Genomic DNA, 21,675 nt, shown 5'->3' with positions numbered 1-21,675 from the left:
CTACAAGAATGTATCCCATGCTGATCTCCACTGCTCTGATAGCTGTCACTAGCACATTGCAAATAGCAGTGGAGTTATTCTTGAAGTTCCAAAGGCAATGGAAGTCTCGGTTGCCTGACGTGGTGTCCGTCATGGAAAGCAGCAACATTAGATTGCTTTTAGCATTCATGGAACAGCTGAACACAGTTAAATGTCATTTTGGGGCTCAGGAAACTAGCACAGAGTGATGAGATCACATCATTATGCAGTTCTGGGATGATGAGCAGCAACTGCAGAACTTTCAGATGCAGAAAGCCACCTTCCTGGAACTGTGTGCTGAGCTTGCCCCAACCCTGCGGCACAAGGACACTCAAATGAGAGCTGCCTTCTTGGTGGAAAAGTGTGTGGTGATCGCAATGTAGAAGCTGGCAATTCCAGACTGCTACCAGTCAGTCGCAAACCAGTTTGGAGTGGGGAAGTCAACTGTGTTAACAGAAGTATGCAAGGTATTTAATCATATTCTACTGCGATGAACCATGACTCTTGGCAATGTGTATGAATTTGTGGATGGTTTTGCAGAAATGGGTTTTCCCAACTGCGGAGAGGCAATAGATGGCACACATATTCCAATTCTGGCACCGGATCACCTTGCAACAGAGTACAACAATTGGAAGGGGTCCTACTCTATGGTTTTGCAGGTGCTTTTGGATCACCATAGGCATTTCACTCACATCAATGCGGAGTGGTCCAGAAAGGTGCATGATGGGAGGAGGGATAGCTCAGTGATTTGAGCATTGGCCTGCTAAACCCAGGGGTGTGAGTTCAATCCTTGAGGGGGGCCACTTAGGGATCTGGGGCAAACTCATTACTTGGTCCTGCTAGTGAAGGCAGGGGGCTGGACTCAATGACCTTTCCGAGTCCCTTCCAGTTCTATGAGATAGATATATCTCCATGTGCCCATATCTTTAGGAACATGGGAATGTACAGAAAGCTGCAAACAGGGACTTTCTTTCCAGGACAAAAGATCACTGTAGGGGAAGTTGAAATTCCCATAGTGAGCCTGTGAAACCACTATACCCCTTAATGGCATGGCTCATGAAGCCGTACACAGGAGATCCTGATAGCAGTAAGGAGCAGTTCAACAACAGGCTGAGTAGGTACAGAATGACTGTTGAATGTACATTTGGCTGATTAAACACACACTGGCAATGCCGATAGGGCAGGTTAGACCTTCATGAGGAAAATATTTCTACAGTCATAGCCATGACTTGCACAGTATGTAATATTTGTGAAAGGTACGGCAAAAAGTTTACTTGGGGTGGCCTGCCAAGGCAGAATGCCTGGCTGTGCATATTGAGCAGCCAGATGCCAGGGCTATTAGAGGGGCACAGCATGAGGCAATAAGAATCAGAGATGCCTTGAGGCAACACTTCAAAGAAACCAGTAATGTTTGTTGCTATGCTTGGGACTGCAATGATTAAATAAATTTGGTATGCTAAAGTGTTAAGATAAGTTCCTGACTGCATCCTAAAAGACTTGCCCATACCGGTATTGCCCTGGCCTCTTCCTTTGTCAGTCAGTGTTAAAGGCATTCTGAACTATATGCATTTCCTCACCTTTTGGGGGCGAAGCCAGACTTTCATGCACCTGCTCCCCTACTTGGTGTAAACTTTGCTTGTACCAATCAGAAACGAACACACACAGTTTTTGGGCCCCGTCCCCTATGACACTTCTATGATGACATAGTGGGTATTTTAGGCTGGTCTGCCATGTGCAGGCAGAAGAGGAGAAAGAAAAACGAATCCTGTGTACCTTGTGCACACCCGTAACTGAGCCTGATCACCTCGAAGCCTCTCTCAGCTCACGTGTTTTAAGCAGAGTTTCTACGTTTGCCGGTCGTTATGAGTTGGTTTGTATTCGTAAGTATTGGTTATTACTAAATGCTGCATCCGTGTTTATAAATATTGTTTACTGCATCTTTGTTTATAAATAGTTTAACAGTAAATACTTTAGCCATTGTATGTTTTAAGTTCCATTAACCCTATTAGCTAATCATACGCTCCTCCCCTACCCCTTGTAACTATCCCCAATAAAACTTTAAATTAATTAATTTTAGTTGTGTGCGTGCCTGCAGTTTGCATCGTGACTCATATCCTCCTTGCATCCCTTACCTATACAGATTATTACCACGTGCAGCCTGGTAAATAACAGGTCTGCATTTTTCTTTCACCCCTAAAAGTACGTGGCAATCTACAAAGAGCAGTTGTGATTGTTAAGCCTAGGATTCAATTTAAGGAACTGAGAAAAGTGCCTGTTGATTTGCAGGTACCATCTGCTATCATAACGTAAGTGGAAACAAATAAAGAGTGCTTATAATTCAAAGAACTTTGCTTTTATTGCCAAATAAACCACAATACAAAACCACGTGGACACACAGAAACACACAGATTCTTGGTGGGGCAGAAGGTACCGGGAGGGCTGACTTTCAGAACTGAGCATAAGTCCAGTTTTCATTTGAAAAGCTGTCTGCGGGGTGGAACGTAGAGGAAAGCGCGAAGTGCCAGTAAACTGAAAGGAATGCACAGGGGGAGATTGTGAAGTACACGGGAAAGAGTTCTGAATGTGCTGAAAGGGAGGATGGGCATGCATCTGCTCAGTCTGGACCATTCTGAGAGACTGGATCATGTCGGTTTGATGCGCCAAAACTTTTATCAGCCTCTCCATGGCGTCCCTATTGTACGCACAATTTTCTTTTCTTTCCTGCTTTCCCTCTTTTGTTGCTTTCCCTCCACTTCTTGAATTCAGTCTTGTCTGCCTCTGACTGCAGCAACACCTCCCAGAACATATCTTCTTTGCTCCATCTTGGGCATTTTCTTATTTGGCGCAGACACTGTGCTGGTGGGGGGGGGTGTTCTCACAGTCATGTCTGGAGAGGCATAATTAACAATAAACAGAAGCACTATTGGCAACTACACACAAAGCGTTGAAATGCTACATTAAAATACACAGATGGGAACATACCTATCACTTTCTCGGTGACTGTAGGCAAGCATACATGCAGGAGAACACCCCAAGCTTGGTGAGTGAACCCAGAAGCAGGGTCATTGTTCATTGCAAAAAAGCAATGTGAAAGAGTCACTGGGCACTTATGGGGCACAACTCTCTAAACTTTCCCACCATTTTCCACAGGCAGGAGTCAGTATGGAAGATATCTCACTCCTGAGGGTAAGCAAGGAAGCAATGGTGCATCTGCTACACATTTATGGCTTCCGCCCCAGTCCCAGTGCTGCTCCCTTGTTTGCAGCTTCGGTCCCTGCCCAAGTACTTTCCTAGTGGTGCAGGAAAGTCTCTGTCAATGGGGGAAGGAACAAAGCAGCTCTGCCAAGGAACCTCCAGCAGAGGATTGTTGAGTACCTCCAGGAAAGTTTCTGAGATCTCTCTCTGGGGATTCTCATGAAATCTCTGAGTGCATCAACTCCCTGTTCTGCCGTACTGCGAGGGCCGGCTCCAGGCACCAGCATTCCAAGCTGGTGCTTGGGGTGGTAATCTGGAAGGGGCGGCAGTCCCTGTTGTTTTGCCCCCAAGCAGCATGCTGAATTGCCACGGCAGCGGCGGGGGCAGTCCATGCACCTTTAGGGCGGCAGGCGCATTTCCGCGGTGGCACCAATTCGGCAGCAGCTTCTATGTTTAGCTGTCTGTGGTGGCTTGAGCTAAACATAGAAGCTGCCGCCGAATTGCCACCACCGCGGAAATGCGCCTGCTGCCCTAAGGGCACATGGACTGCCCCCGCCGTCCGCGGCGGCAATTCGGTGCGCTGCTTGGGGAGGCGAAAACTGTGAAGCCAGCCCTGCGTACTGCCTAGCTGTGCAGAGAAATGCCCAGCATACTGAAACACAGCCAGCCTTGTACATTTCTCTGCCCTCAACCCACTTTAGAACTTCACAAAGCAAAACCACTTACCAGGGGTCTCCTCTCCTCTCCTTCTGGCTCACCAGAAGGTGACTCCGAGACTGGCAAGACATCTCCGGAATGCAGAACAGCTCCTGACTGGAAGCACCACCAGGTGACCCCGCTGTGGTCTCCACATCTTCCTCAGCCTTTCAAAATTCCTGGGGCTTTATAGGGGAAGGGGTAGAAGGTTGTTTAGCTGATGGCAGGCAGCAGAGTTGAAATTGCTGACTAGAGTGGTCAGGAGGGACATTGTGGGACACCTTCTGGAGGCCAATAACAGCACTAAAATCAAGCACGCTGTCTACACTAGCACTACGGCGATAAAAGCTTGGTGCAAAAAGCCTTGTGACTCTCGTCAAGGTGGTTTTTTTAAGCGCTGGAACTGAGGAGTTTGATCACAAAAAGTGGCTTTGCAGTGTGTACACCTCTGCTGTTGCATTGCCAAAAGCTGCCTTTGGCAAAAAAAACAAAAACAAAAACCTGGCAGTGTAGACCAATCCTTAGTAAGAGCTGTAGAAACAAATTGCAGACAGAGGTTAAAGTGCTGCTTAAGAAGAGACAATGATCTGCTGATAGCATCAATCATTTCAGCACTATGTGGCCTTTGTGGAGATAAGGCTCCTTGAAGCACTTTAAAACATATACCAGACTACAGTATGGAACTGGCAGAAGTGTGTTGTAGCTAAGGTGATAAATTGTTAAAAAGGGTTCTGAAAAGTCTATAAGGTATTATAAGAATGTGGGGGGAGCAGAGACCAAAGGAAACCTGTAATTCTCAGGTAAAAGCAGGAGCTAAAGTAGTAGGAAGGAAAGCAGAAGTTAAACAGAGGATAATTCCAAGTAGAAATCAACTGAAAAATAAAACTGATTTGAAAAAGCAGCAAATATGAACAGCTCATAAATTAGAAATAGAGAATAAATGACTACTGATTTTTTTCCGCAATCAACCTGTTTCTACTCCCAAATCTAGTCCATTCCATTATATCCACAACTGCATTTTGTTTTCCCTAGGCTTGGTTTGGCACTGCAAAGGTAAAGTTGTATTAACTAAGATACACAGTATATCATAATTAATATTTATTTCTAGTCTCTTAATCTATATTAAACCTATGTGTAAAAAAACAACAACAACAAAACCAACAACCTCAAAAGGGCAGATTTTCCATGTTTTTGCCCTACCAAAATTCACTGAATGTTCATTTTAGTGACAATATGCATTGTGCTGAGATGTGTAATTTTGCCTTTACTTTTATGAATAATCTACTGCTGTGAAGCTGAGGTCTCTCCATAAATATATGTTCTGAAAGAGAAGAGGTTTAAGAGGATTCATAGAGTTTAAGGCCATAAGGGACTACCAGATCATCTAATCTGCCCACCTGTATTTTACAGGCCACCAACACCACCCAGCACCTGCACCCCTAAACCCAACCACCAAAATTAGAGCAAGTATTACAGCCCATGGAAGACTAGCCTATTATATAGAACAGGTAGAGAATGGGGGGAACCAGGTGCACCAATGCCTAAGGCCCCTACAATGACAGGAAAATAATTAATTGAGATATACACAGATAATCCAGGCAAGTGACCCATATGCTTCAGAGAAAAACTAAAAAAATCCAAGGTCACTGTCAATCCTTCCCAACCCCACATATAGTGATGAGTTAGACCCTGACCATGTGAGCAGGAACCAGATGGTCAAGCACCTGAGAGAGAGAATGCTCAGTACCACCTAAGAGCCCTGGCCCTCCCTGTGCAATGTTTTTCATCTCCAGCCATGACCATTCCTGATGCTTTAGAGGAAGGAGATTAGGGGGGAAATCCACATAAAACACATAGTGGAGATGGGGGGGATCTCTTCCTCACCCCTTCCGGTGCCTGGCTGAAATCCTGGGGTATGTCTACATCTACAATTTTGCAGCGCTGGTTGTTACAGCTGTATTAGTACAGCTGTATAGGGCCAGCGCTGCAGAGTGGCCACACTTACAGCAACCAGCGCTGCAAGTGGTGTTAGATGTGGCCACACTGCAGCGCTGTTGGGCGGCTTCAAGGGGGGTTCGGGGAACGCGAGAGCAAACCGGGGAAGGAGACCAGCTTCGCCGCGGTTTGCTCTCGCGTTCCCCGAACCCCCCTGCAAACTGCAGGGAAGGAGACCCGCTTGGGAGGGGGATTCGGAGAACACCGGAGCAAACCGCGGGGAAGGAGACCTGCTTGATTACCAGAGAGGCTTCCTCAGGTATGCTGGGATACCTGCTTATTCCACAGAGGTCAAGAAAAGTGCTGGTAAGTGTCTACACTTGATTACCAGCGCTGGATCACCAGCGCTGGATCCTCTACACCCGAGACAAAACGGGAGTACGGCCAGCGCTGCAAACAGGGAGTTGCAGCGCTGGTGATGCCCTGCAGATGTGTACACCTCCTAAGTTGCAGCGTTGTAACCCCCTCACCAGCGCTGCAACTTTGTGATGTAGACAAGCCCCTGGAGTTTTTAGGAACAAAAGACAAACTGGAAGTTAATGGGCTGTTAGCCCTTCCCCCTACCATCACAAGCAAACACATCATACAATTGCAATCAAATTTTGCCAACACACTTTTAAAACTAATTAAGTTGTTTGCCCCCACAGCTTCTATGGGGAGACTGCTCTAGAACATCACCTCATTGAGGGTTAGAAACAAAACAATGTAATAAAAATGAGTCCAACATCCATCTCCAACCTGTCAGGCATTTGGATCCAGACCAGAAATTCGTGGCTTGGACTCACTTTTAGTGTTTAATTTAGGCTGTGGTTAGTGAGATCACAGACTGGATAGGATATGTTTTGTCATATAATTAGCTCGATCACTCGGAAATTACCTTTAGCAGTAGATGTCCCTGTAATTCAAAGTAATTATCCATAAGTGGTTTAGCTGCTCATAAGTACAAGGATGGCAGCTGAAGCATTGCTTCTGTGTAAGCCCCTCAGTGCTAGAGATAATGTATTACTAGGTCAACACTGTATAGCCAGTTTAAATCTGGAGTGTCAGCTAGTTCCAAATAATACAGCATGCAGCTTTATCAAGACGCTGTTCGTGAGCAACTGTAACTTTTAGCTCAGAGTTACACAGGTTTCAGTTAAAAAGTGATCAGTCTGAGCCATACTGAAATGTGTACTTTCTTGCTGCGTCACTGTATCATCTAGTCCATGCTAATTAATGCATATAGAGAGTCACTTTTTTTAAACTTTTAAAACACATATTATAAGTTATTGAGGTTCAGCCAGTTACTCTCCAGGTTTCAAACTTGTTTTTTGTTCTGCCAATAAACTCTAAACTCAACAAGAAGTTGCATAAATTTAAATTGGATCGATGCAGAAAACAAAGCTGTAGTCTGCTCCTTTGTGTGTGTTTACATGCACTATTATAGTTTAATCTACCTCTTAATTTCTAGAACAATTAAATATTTTTTTCCTTTGTCATACATTTTGAAAGCATCATGTTCACAGTTGCTGATTACTTTCCTGCTAGGGATTTTAGCCATCTGTGCTACCACAGTTTCTGAGAGAGTCACATATGACAGGAAAAAAAAAATAAGACAATAGTCATTAACATGAAACAACAACAATAAAAGATTTAAATTCGTAAGCTTTGACTTTGCCTACATTTTATGATTAACGAAGGCAAGTGCTTACTGAAAGCTGATTATGTGTTTCATTCTATGTGAAGCCTCAGGGCTGCATCTTAAAACAGACTGTACTGGAATCCCTCAAATTCCACATACAAGTGCAATTTGTTGTCCCAATTTGAATTGACTCTGGGGCCTAGATCACTGAGTCAGCACAAACAATTATGCACATCAGCGCAGCTGAAACAATCTGGTTATATTTCCATGGGCCAATGCCAAAACAGTGATACCTGAAGGTCTGAGTTGTTGAGCCGTACAAAATAACACAAAGTTTCCAGTAGCTACATAAATCAAGTCTCTGGTCCATGGAGCTGTTTCTGTCATTGAGGTGGATCAGCTGTCAATGATATCTCCTTCGAGAAGTAGTATATTGTAGACTCTTAGTTTCCAGATGCTACTTTACACACAATTATAAAATCCCTGGGTCAACTCTGTCCCTGCACAACTGCTTCGTACCTTTGGCATAAATTCAACCCTGATCAAATCTGGACACCAAAAACAGAGATGGGATGAACACTAGAAGACTGAACCAAAATACAAAGTGACAGGGAAAACCTGGAACAAGCAACATGGAGAAATCCAGAAGGAGGAAATAACATGCACCAATATATAACTAAGCAGACACACCTTTCACATTCAATAACATATTTTAATCTTATCACATAATTCCAGACTAACACAGGAATGGTGTTAAATTAGGATTGAGGAGAATAGTCCATAGAAAGATCGCTATTTTAAGCATTAGGACTCAATATGATAAAGATAGAGAACCAAAGCATTCAATTACCTGACAGAATTTACTCTTAGCCCTTAAATTATTTTTGCTTTTCAGACTGGACCATAATGCACCAAATAGAAGATGCTTTCAAAAGAAATTCCCGTGGGAGGATTATCATGGGCCAAAGTGGTCTTCAGCATCTCCCCACTACATTGCTCCTGAAAAATACTCTCAACAGTAATATATAAACATTTCCAGATAAGTACACTGAATACAAGTTTGTTTTCTCTAGAGTGTTGCTCTCTTTCTTGATGCCAATAATGAGAAAGTTGTGGGAGGGAGGTTAATAGCTGGACAAAGTTTCAATAAACAATGCCTTTTCATAAAAATGAAAATTTCTGTGGAAAAAAAGAATTGTTCATGAAGTCTTCTATTTGTCAAAAAATAAAAACCAAAATATTTTGGAAAGAGTTTGATTTTCAAAACCTGAATATTTTTAATGATTTTTAAACTAAACATGGTGTTTTAAAAATTGTTTTTTGTTGTTGAAGAAAAAAGTAACCTGTGGGAAATGTTGATAAAAATGAGAAAAGGTAATTTTTAACCTGCTCTAGATGTTTTTTTTTAAATGGTTTAACAAATAAGTAGATTCCCCAATTTCTCCTTCTCTTCTCCTCTGAGCCAATCCTCTCTGACACTTCTCCCCACATCACACAGGTTGAGGGAAATATTTTTGAGAAGACTTTGTTGAAATATTGGAAGAACATCTCTGGAAGTGGGATGTGTGTGTCCTGAATTTGTAGATACTGGTATTGACCCCTTAGCAGCTAGTCAATTTAATACCCACTAATGTGCTGACATATGCTTTGTTCCAATGATTCCAGAGTTCTCTATTTTAATGGTTTTCTCTAGGGTCTCCCATTTCTTCTTTTATTCCAGACAAAGGGCCTGATTCTCCTTTCTCAAACCTAGTTTTGCACCAATGTGACTAATTTGATTTCTATGGAATTCCTCCTGATTTATATTCTCTGTGAGAGATGGAGCTTCAGTTGGTGTAAATTGGCTTTGCTTCAATAAAACTATGCCAATTTACATCAGCTAAGGTTCTGGCACAATATCTTAGGACATCAAGTCTTTATTACACTGTCATATTTTGGGTAAAATGTGTAAGTTGTTCCACATTACAGAACATGGGAGTGAGGTTATTTCATTTTATCTAACACCAACAGAGGCAAATGAGTTTAAGCTTTTCCTGTATTGCCAAGACCTTGTGCCTATCCTCTAGAAATATTTCTACAGGCAGCTGTTGCCCTGGCAACTATAGGAAAAAATTAAAATGTACGCTACTGAAAAAGTATGCTATTCCATTGTGTTAGCACTGTGCATTATCCAGTCTGGATCGCCACACAAGTGTCAGGAGCAGGGTCTGAATTTAACAATAAAGCAAATGTTACAGCACAGCAGTGATTGCAAAACACTATAAGTCGTGTCCTGCATATGGCTGAAAGGAGTTCTTATTTCCAGATATCGGGTACGATTTTCCATTGGAATTAGTTCATTAAAGAAAAAATGTGTATGTTGAAAGTGGGTGTGCGAAGCATGGATTGTTTGTGTTCAATGTTCTATAGTTTGTGGGAGTTTGAAACGGAAAGAACCTATTAGCTCATCCAGTCCATCTCCCTTTGCCTAATATCTCTAGGTGAACTGATCACAGGTTTCATTTTACTACCACAGTAAGCTGCCATCATAACCAAGCTAAAGTTTAGCTGCAAAACAAGCTACCAATATCACCTTATAATTTCAGTTTTTCATCTGTCAAGGCCACAGTTGTGAAAAAGAGCTCTGCCTTAAAAATGTCAAACAATGAAAAAAAGGGGGGAAAAATAAATCCCATTCATACAACTTCCATGTGTTTAGGTGCCAGAGACTTTTCTGGGTCATCAACCAAACCCAAATTAGAGAAACCGGCCTGTAGCAGGGTGGACCGCTGCTCCGGCCCTGAAAGGGTTAAAACAGCCCTGGATAAGGGCTGGGGCTGGAGAAAGCAGCCTTTTAGGCTGTGCTGATTGGGGGAAGTGGCAGTAGCCCCAAACTGAGCAACAGGCCCTTATATAAGGCAGAGAAGCCAGGAGCGCGCACGCACACACACACTCACACTCTCTCTGCAGAGGGAGATGGACCTGGCTGCGGAGAGCTGGAGACTGGGTGCCTCAGTGGAGCAGGGCTGGGGAAGGCAGAAGACCTGGGGAGCTCCTGCCTGGAGCCCAGGCTGCAACCTAGCTTTAGGCCAAGAGGTGCTGGGGGTTGCAGGAGGCAATCCAGGGGTAGGCCAGGACTGCAGGTCCAAACCCTCCTTGTCAGTGATGAGTTGGCTGATACTGCAGTCTGTCCTAGGGCATGGGGCTAGACAATGACTGGCAGTAGCCATGCACTGAGGCAAGGTGGGAATAGAGGGCAGGGGTTCCCTAGGGAGGGGAGACCCTGAGAACAAGGGGTCACTGCCAGGGGGCAGCACCCTATGTAAAAGGGCACCAGGGTCCAGGGAGGGACACAGGGTCATGTCAAGTATAATTCCCAAATCTGGACCTTAGCGTCCAAAATATGGGTACTAGCATGAATTCCCCTAAGCTTAATTACCAGCTTAGATCTGATAGCGCTGCCAGCAATCAGGAATTTTAGGGCCTGATACCCTCTGGTCCCCCCAAACCTTCCCAGGGGACCCCAAGACCCAGATCCCTTGAGTCTCACTGTTGTAACACCAGGCCTGCTTCTGCATGTCTGCCCTGGCCTCCATGCTTAGATGCAAAGCCAGCACGTACACCGAGCTGTTTCCTGTTATTGTCTTTGCCAGTAAAGGCTGAGGATTGACCATTCCAGTAAGGCTGAGGCTGAAGTTTGACCGCTCTGTTGCAACTTTACAGATATTTTGCAAACAGCTTCCAGTAAAGGCTAAGGCTGAAGTTTGACTGCTCTGTTGCAACTTTACAGATACTTTACAGATATTTTGCAAACAGCTTGCAACAGAATATCCCCCGCTCTTCGGGGAAACTTGGCGAAACCCTATCTATAATTAATTTTACCTTATTTGGTAGACGAGAAGCCCCATATAGCTGTCAGTGATTTCTTCACTAGATCTTGGGAGGGGGGGCGTCACTTTGGATATATCTGTCCTGCCCACAGTTTGGCAGGCAGAGAAGAGAACGCACCTGAGTCACTTGCACCCTGAGTGCACCCGTAACCGAGCCTGATCACCTCGAAGCCTCTCTCAGCTCTCGTGTTCCAGTGGAGCTTACGCGTCTGCCGGCCGTAATGTTTTTGCATTGGTTTGTATTAGTAAGTATGCTTTGTAATTAATTACTTTTGGAAGTTAACAAGTTTTTCTTTTTGGGCTAACTGTATATTGTGTCTTTCTTTGTATGAGCATATTGTGTGTTTCCTTGTATAAATAGAGTTGTTAGTCAATATTGTTTCTGTATCACTAATAAACCATTAAGGTAAAACCATACGTCTCAGTGCCTGCACACTGTGTCACAACTGTTCCCCCTCTAAACATCCAAAAACGAACCTTTATCGTTTGGTCACCCCTGTAACCTGGTAGATAACAGGTGTGCATCTGACTACTTGGGTCCTCGCATACTATCGGGTGACTAACACTCACCACAAAGGGAAATAACCCACTTCCCTTCTCCCTCTTCCCCTCCAGGTGTTCCCTCCCTGGGTTCCTGGAGAGAGATACAGAATCAAGCTCCGTGAATCTAAACAAAGGGATTCCACCCTCCCTGCTTCAAGTCCTTGAAACACAAGTACGGAGAGATCTAACGTCTCTCCCCCCTCACCCAGAGGGTATGCAAAGTCAGGCTTAGTAAATCTAACACAAAGAGATTTTCCCCCTCCCTTTGTTTCTTAGCCTTAACCAGTGAAAAACACTCAAACAGGTCTTAAATAGAAAGCTTTATATAAAAAGAAAGAAAAAGGACATAAATTGGTCTCTGTATTAAGGTGACAATATACAGGGTCAATTGCTTAAAGAAAAAAAAGGAATAAACAGCCTTATCCAAAAAGAATACAATTTAACACATTCAAGCAACTACACACATGTAAATACAAAAAAACAATATAAACCTATTGTTTTACTGTCCTTGTACTTACAACTTGGAAACAGAAGCTTAGAAAGCCTGGAGATAGAAAAATCACTCTCAGAGCCGAGAGGGTCACCGAACCAAGACAAAGAACAAAGAACTCACACCCAAAACTTCCCTCCACCCAGATTTGAAAAAGTCTTGTTACCTGATTGGTCCTCTGGTCAGGCATTTGGTTCCCTGTGTTAACCCTTTACAGGTAAAAGAACATTAACCCTTAGCTATCTGTTTATGACAGGCCAGTAGCTGGAAGGCGGATCACTGGCCTGCAGAGGGCGCTCTGGACACTGGACTGAGCTAATTCCCGAGGATGACCAGTAGGAGGCGCCGCAGGGGTGAGTCAACCGCCCAGTTACACGGTCACATTCTCTTTACATTTTGTGTAGCCATTTGCACCAGTGCAAAATGGGTGTGTAAAATGCTACCAAAACAAAATGCACTATATTTATATTAGTGGCAACATTCTACCCATTTTGCCCAGGTGCAAATGATGGTATGATTTGTAAGGCAGTGGGGGAATTAGGCCCACTGATACTTTGTTTCTCAATACAATGTTACAACATTACCATCTGTTTACTTAAAATTCTGAAGAAAAACAGAGTTAATTATGATAGGGTGCTTGGCAACCTGAGAAAAGCTCCCTTTGCTGTATATTGTATCTTCTAAACAATATTTCACTAAACACAGGAAGGCTAAAATACCAATGCTAAAAATATTCCAAAGAAACCTTTCCTGATTTAAACAAAAAACCAAAGCAATATCTTGGGCATACACATAGGATAAAGGACTGTTTGAACAAGGAACTAAGTTTTTCAGAAACCATTTAATAAGATTTTTTTCATTTGAAAGGAGATCAGTTAAACAATTCTCAGAACAATAAAGTGTGAATATGAAACACTATAATAATTCCATAATGAATTAATGTTTTTGGAGGTGAAAACAGGACAGTAAGGTTACATTTCAAATTACGCAGCTTTCTTTGTTTTAGATTTTTTTTGCCTTTTTCTTTTTACTTATGTACCACATTAGTCTGTTGCTTCACATTCTGCTTCATGAATAACAAAACAGAATTAATGTACTATATGAAAACATTTGTATTTTATTCCTACAATTCTGTGCATTGTTGTATGAAGTTATGGGATTTATAAATCATTCTACCATGACAAACCATTTTCCATCCCTCCCTGCTATGTGCATGGCACTAGTTAGCAAGGTTTCTTTCAATTCCTCAGTCATTTATATGGACTAAAAATATCAACAGAGAGAGCTTACTATAATAATGGATGTGGGTCTCTGTCACATGGCGAACCAAAAGCATCAACTCCAGAGCCCTTAGAGAGAAGGAACTAATCACCTTCAATTTAAATTGGGACAAATTTAAAAATAGTCAGATTATCCCTGTGAATAAACTTCTAAATGTGAAGTCAGTAAATATCCTTCCAAACATTATTTCCAATTGCATTTCCTTTGCCTCTCTATTCTGAAAATTTTGAGAACAATCCTATATTGTATACCCTTCATACAGAACAATAGAGTAATAAGTATTAACTGAGATGAATTTATCAAGGACAAATCATGCCAAACTACTCACATTTCCTTCTTTGAGAAGGTTACTGGCCTAGTGAATAGGGGAGAAGCAATAGGATGTATTTTAGTAAGGCTTTGACACAGTCCCGTGGGACATAGAATCATAGAAATGTAGGATTGGAAGGGACCTCAGTAAGTCATCTAATCCAATATCCTGCACTCAAGGCAAGAGTAAGTAGTAACTAGAGCATTCCTGACAGGTGTTTGTCTAACCTGTTCTTAAAAACCTCCAGTGACAGAGATTCCATAATATCCCTAGGCAATTTGTTCCAGTGTTTGTTCCTTGACAGGAAGTTTTTCCTAATGTCCAACTTAAACTTCCCTTGCTGAAATTTAACCCCATTGCTTCTTGTCCTATCTTCAGTGGTGAAGGGGAACTATTTATAAAAATGATGGTGATAACAACCCTTTACACACTTAAAGACTCTGTCCCCCCTCAGTCTTCTCCTCTGTAGATTAAACACATTTATTTTTTTCAATCTTCCCTCATGTTTTCTAGACCTTAAATCATTTTTGTTGCTTTCCTCTGGACTTTCTCGAAGTGTGGCATCCAGAACTGGACAAAATACTCCACCTGAGGCCTTATCAGTTCTGAGTAGAACAGAAGAATTACTACTTGTGTGTTGTTTACAACACTCCTGGAAATACATTCCAGAATGATGTTCGCTTTTTTTGCAACTGTGTTACACTGTTGACATGTACTGAGCTTGTGATCCACTGTGAATGCCAGATCCCTTTCTGCAGTACTCCTTCCTAGGCAATCATTTCTGATTTTGTATGTGTGACATTCAAACAAGATAAAGAAATGGGATCTAAATGAAATTACTATAAAGTGGTGCATAACTAATTGAAAGACTGTACTCAGAGTAGTTAATGGTTCACTGAGCAGACATAGCTAGTGGGATCCTGCAGGGATCTGTCCTTGCTCTGGTACTATTCATTTTCATTAGTGAGTTGAATAACAGTTTGGAAAATATGTTTAGAACATTTATGGATGACAGCAGGACAGAAAGGGTTGGAAGTATTTTGGAGGACAGGCTTAAAATTCAAATAAGATTCTGAAATAAAACCCCAAACTTTAAAGGGCACATGATAGAAAAAAAGCTCTCCCTCTCTACAATATAGCTTTTCAAATCATCCACTAAGGGCTTTAAGGATAAATAATAAGGTTTTGACTCCCTGAATTAGTCTCACTCTCAGTCTAGTTGCTGGATCTCTGGTGATGCTGGGAGCTAGACTGATTGCTGGTTTTAGGGTCTGGAAGGGATTTTTTTCCATGTTTTTCCCCCACCTTTTCCCCCACCTTTTATCCAGGAGGTCTGGTCTTGGGATTTAAGTTAAAACTTCAGCAGGTTCCAATGCAATTGATATGTTAGAAAATGCCCAGCTGAGGTCTCCATAAGTCACTGGGTTGCCTCGACATGGGTTCTGGGCAAAGCAATACATGGTGAGGAGGTGTGCCTCTGTTTCACATAGCTTGTGACTCCCCTCATTTTATCCCTCATACCTCTGGCATGGAAGAAGGAAGGAGGCAGATTCCCTGGCTTCCACTCAGGGTCCTTTGGCAGGCCTGAGGGTGCAGGAGGAATAGCCCTCACATTCCTCTTCAGGTCTACAGTACATCAGGGACTCTTGGTGCCATTTGCAATCTCAGTAGAACAACCTCACCAGGTAGTATGGGTTTTGTTCTCCATTTAGTATTAATTCAAATTAAGTTGTGTTTTGTGCATTTAATCATATTATAGTATCTGTGTCTCACTGTTACCATGTCCACATTGAAACCCCATTAGTTAAACTGGTGTTAATTTGCAAGGCTTAAATGTACAACTTAAAGTTATGGATGCTCAGAGTTAAGAAATAAATTTCAGTGGACACCTCCATAAAAGGGGTTCTGCAAGACTTGTCTCAACAATTAAACACAAGGTTAAGACTCAGTTTTAAAAAGTGTTCACTTACTGATTGCTCAACTTAAGACACTTCGGGCTTGATTGTTCATAGGTGCTGATAAATTGCAAATAGAACAATATGTCTCAAAATAAACTTGTTTAATTACTTGGAAAATTTCAAAAACATTCAAAACCCATACTCTTCTGGCAGGAGACCACATTTGCAACATTTTGGATTTTTACATTTTTTTTTGCGGGGGGGGGCAGCGGGGATAGGGGTGAGAGGGAGATAAGAGAGTTAGAATTGTGTAAAAATTTAGCTTGTTCTGGAAAGGAGTTAACCCCTTTAACTACATAGATGTATGTCTTGATCTTAATTACCCACAGATAGCTGGACAGGTCAAGTCATTTAATTCCTCTCTGAAAGATTTTAATGCCACACAAATTGCTTCACAATCCCTGTATGTACGTCTAATAATTTAGAAACAATCAGTCCTGAACTGTGCAAGATGAAATTTGAAGCAAGTCTTAATTTTTGGTGAATTTGCTGTTACAAACAATTTGTAACAAGAATTGTTGACAAATTGAACTAATACATAGGAGACATAAAGAGCGACTAGTATAATTTAGTGTCTAAATGACCTTAACCACCAACACAATTTTGTTATTCTATCCATGCTTTGGAATCATCTATCCCCCTCTAGATCAAAATCTTTACATTCAAACAGATGTAATTGTAAGACTATAATAGTCACACAGGACATTTGTCATTTTTATATTTCAGTAAAAGTATTAGAGCATTATTTTGCATTGCTTTTGATAGTTTTTATTCTGCTCACAATTGTACTCCCATTTCATCCTAACTACATTCATTATAACTAATTTTCTTCATAAATATTTCTACAACACAATATTTATGTCTTTACCAACTGCTTATAAGAAAGTGCTAAGATCCCGTGAATACGCAGTAATACATTAGTATTTCCATTACTTGTAGTAGTTGAATTTAACATACGTGAATGAGCTTTCAGTCCTACCTGTAACTTGCTCCTACATTCTCAGTGTATTTCTCACATTAGCCTTCTGCAACACATCTCCCTGGGAGAGGATCATCTATTCTCTCCTCTCCTTGTTCATGTTGCTGTCATCTACCTTCCACCCTCCCCCCGTCCACTTAAGCTTTCCTTTCTAATTTCAGCTCCTGATTTTTTCTCCTCCTCTCTTCAGTCTCCCACACTCATCTTTGGTGACTTCAGCTTCCATGTTGATGATCCACCCTTCCCATCAGCTGCACATTTCCACACCCTCACCTCTTAATTTGAAACTGCAGCTCTGGTTCCACTCTCCCATACACCAAAAGGGTCATTCACTTGACTTGGTCGACACCAAGCATTGCTCTCTCTCTCTCCTGTTGCAGAGTTCTCTCTCTCCAGTCATCATCTAGTCTTTTTCAGGGTTGCCCATCAGCCTGCCCCCCAGACCCTAGCATTTGGCTTTTCCATGACTTCCAGTCTATTAGTCAGCATTAATAAACTCTTGTCGGCACTCAGTCCTCTCCTCCTTGCCCTCTCCTCTTTCTTCCATGAATATGGTCGTTGACTCTCGATGCTTCATTCTCCTCCACTCTTGACTCTTTTGCCGCTCTCTCCAAATGCAAAGTCTGTCGTACCCTGGCTCATGCCCAAAGCTGCTTTGTCCATTCCTACTCCTGCTCTACAGAGCATCCCATAAGCAAGTGGACATCTTCTATTACAAATTCATTCTCTCCTCCTCTTCAGTTCTGTCATTTGCCTAGTTAAGTAACTCTACACTTCCAAATTAATTCAACTGCACACCCACAATTCCAGCTGCTATTTCATCACCTTTGACTCTCTGCTTAAACTCTTTCTCTGATGATCAAACTAACACTGTTTGGACCACCCCACCCTGCACCTCACACTGCTCCCTTGAAAATTTCAACTTTTCAAAAAAAAATCTAAAACTGAAAAAATTCAAACTTCTCTGAATTCAGAGATGCTTCCCCAGGGCTTCATAGAAGTTACTATTTGGGTCCTTCATGCCCTCATTTTCTTCTGGAGATCAGGTCCCTTGACTGAACTGCCTCTCTCATGATACACTACAGCCTCCCCATTTTCTGAACTGCTGTGGTGTGCTATAGAAGTGCTTGGCCATCAGGGGCAGCTCCGGGCACCAGCACACCAAGCGTGTGCCTGGGGCAGCAAGCCACGGGGGGCATTCAGCCGGTTGCCGTGAGGGCGGCAGGCAGGTTGCCTTCGGCAGCATGCCTGTGGAGGGTCCGCTGGTCTCACGGCTTCGGCGGACCTCCCACAGGTGTGCCACCAAATCCATGGGACCGGGGACCTGCCGCATGCAAGCCGCTGAAGGCAGCCTGCCTGCCGTGCTTGGGGCGGCAAAATATCTAGAGCCACCCCTGCTGGCCATCATATGTCATGGAAACAGATCAGCTGGGGATCCCAGCCCTTATCCACAAGACCTCAAATACAATTTTTGAAGTGAATAGAAATCCTGTTTTGTCACAATGTGTGTATACACAGAGAGAGACAAAGAGAGAGATGGATCTGACAAGGATTAATTTATATTTTTGAGGTATAAAAATATAAGGGTGAATAGTTCATTGATAATACGGGTATTCAGATATTTCAGAGCATCTTTGCAATACAAAACAGGTTGTCAGAAGAGATTCTCTCATGAGATTTGTGTGTTCCCTGCTACTGGTACAAATTCCCAAGATAATTTTCTTTCAGTAACTTGGTACTTCAGATCTCAGCCAAGAGAGGTTAATAGCTTTTCAAACCTCAATATGTATACACTATTTACTTTAAAAGGTCCAAATTTGAGCTGGGAGTGAAAGGCCAATCAAGTCTTATTTTATAATAAACAAAATTATGGGTCCGATCCTGCTGCTATTGAAATCAATGGCAAAACCTTCACTACTACAATGGAAATAAAATATGGCCCACTATGTTTGAACTTCCCACAATATTAACCAGTCAATCATTCTAAGTAGAGCATACTTCTCAAATAATTTTGTTCTCACAATGACTGTAAGATTAGGCCCCAGATTTTTTCCTCCACTTTTGATCACAGGAGAGAAGAGGCAGAATTTGGTTTGAGTTTGTTTTCTAGAACTTTTCAAATGCATATACTTGCAGGCAGTGGTAGGACAAAACAAACAGAAAAGGGCATATTTAACAGAAACTTAGCAAACATTTATATTGGGGGGGTCACTGAATATGTAATAGGAATTATGTACTTATATTTTTATTTAAATTGAGGTCAGAGAAATGTGCAGAAAGATAAAATAGTTAAATGGGCAAATTTTGAAAAGCCAAGCTAATGGGAAATTTAGGAATCTTTTAGAAATGAAAATAAATGTTATACCGGGGGAAATGGTATCTTCATAGATTATGTCAAAGATTAAGACATGCATAAGTGATTTAGCTAGCTAAAGACAAACGAGACGCACAGGGAGCCAAGAAGGTAATAGTTTTAAGGCAAAGCTATTAAGTTTAGCTAAGCAAAACAGTTCAGAACATGCAGAGTAACTTCTTTAAATTAAATGGAGTCATTTTTATTTAAAATATGTATCGCTAAACTTAGAGAAAAGTAAAGATGCAGTTTTTAAAGGATTCTACAGATGAAACATACAAGGCCAGATCAATTCGCCATTATGAGCTCAGGGACTTGTTGAGGGTACTCTAACAAAAGAGTATTGTTGATGAATGTAAATCTGATTTGGTGCTGTAAAGCACAGAGCTCACAATATACCTGAAGGAGATGAGGATTTATAAGCATAAAGAACTCTACTTAGCTACAGACTCACATTTTGCACAGTGCAGTTTATCATTTTATTTTTGATATTTTGGGAAGCATGCCAGATTGTTTTTAAACTCAGAAACCACATAATAATTTTGGGGGGGGGCCACAACTGAATCATTATTACGCTTCCTAAATAAAGGAGTTGAGTGCTTATCTACTTAGGAAGTTTGTGATAAGGTGTCCATAATATTCTATTTAAAAGAAAAAAGATTGCACAATAAAGAAGGCATTAGTTGTGGGGAAACAGTTCCATCAACTTTTAATTTATCTACCATTCTGTGCACTCCAATGCAGCATATTCTCTCTCTGATATAAATCTTATTTTTAAGTCTTTCTTGTTTTGTTGTTCTCTTCTAAAGATTGGCTTTCTATGGAAGCTATAGAAAGTTGCAAGGGTTTTGTTACTTTATCGTTCTGGCATATTAATGTACATATTATATTTTCCTGATACTTTATTGCTGAGAATTCAACAAATATATCTGATTAATAAATTCTAAATAGATCATTCAACATCCTATGGAACATCAAGTTGATTCCATTATTATTATTATTATTATTAAAACTTTTGCATGTAAGTTTTCATGCATATTTAGCTCTTTGGGGTGAATGGGTTGAATTGGTTACTGACATGGATTAGAAAACACCATCATGTAAGATAAAAAAAATATGACCAGGAGAGAAAGTATGTTGATTAGAGAACTCTCTGTAATACCAAAGAAGAAATTCCAGAGTGATTAAAATTCAGAATTTAAGTGTCTCAGAATTTGGTGCTGGAAAGGCAAGATGTGAAGGGCATAGTGCTAGTGTTCCCAGCTGAGATTTGGGAGTAGAAATTTGATCTTCCCTACTGACTAAAGAAATCTTTCAGATTAGTTCACATTTTGGGAGATTAGATTTTCAATGAGCCTTCAGTCCCTGAGCTGGAACTGAAATTTAATCATAAGTTTGTTTTGGCACTGACAGAGGGAGTATCGATCAGAGAGGATGTACATTATCACAATGGAATCAATTTTCCCCTATGGCTTCTCACATGCCCATCCATATTCCCCAATGAAATCTTTTATTACCATTAAAAGTACATCAGTCAACGATCCTCAGACTATGATCCACAGAACACTTGGTGGGGGTGTGAAGAGAGCCGATCCATCACATGGTGGTGGCCTGTTTCTATTTCCTGCTGATAAATTGCCTTAAAATACAAACGTTGATACATTATATATTACTTTTCACCTTGAATACCAACCACACAGATGGCCAATTACAACCTGGATGAGAGTGAGAGGTGAACCATACAATTGGGACTGACGAGAGAGGTGGCATGCAAGACAATTTCTCTTAAAAGATATGGTCCATTCTACAAAGATGTTAGGAACCCCCTGGCACAGATCGTTTTGCTAGAGTAATGAGTAAAGAATCAGGCCCACTGTGATCCTTCTGATGATTATGAAGTGATCCACACTACACATATAAAGATGAGTTTGCATTACTAGATGTTCTCCTTACAATTAATTTTGTATTAAAAATATATTTTCAGCTATTTCAGTTCAGGTTATAGGATTACCAGGCAAGTTATTGACACAAGCATACTTTGTATGTAGAAATTACTGCACTGTGTAAAAAATAAAATATTTTCTCTTCCATATTTTTCCCATACATAGGAACAAGGGTCGAAACCCTTTTGTACAAGTAAATATGGTCAGATACCAAAAATAGAATAATTTTGTGATTTAGATATGGAAATATAGATTTGTCCAAAACCACAGGGGTCTTGGGTCTTTTCAAAGGTTTGCAGGAGATATACTTTAAGATTAATCCTTTGGAAATCAGACCCTTCCCCCAAAAAATCAAAGCTTTTTATCTACATAATATTAAAAAAAAAAGTGAGCCAAATTCACCCTGGTTGGTTGTAACTCTCAA

The sequence above is a fragment of the Gopherus evgoodei genome, chromosome 11 (genome assembly GCF_007399415.2).
Source record: "Gopherus evgoodei ecotype Sinaloan lineage chromosome 11, rGopEvg1_v1.p, whole genome shotgun sequence".
Taxonomy (NCBI): Eukaryota; Metazoa; Chordata; order Testudines; family Testudinidae; genus Gopherus; species Gopherus evgoodei.
The sequence above is the reverse complement of the archived record's forward strand: the minus strand, read 5'-3'. Positions refer to the sequence as shown.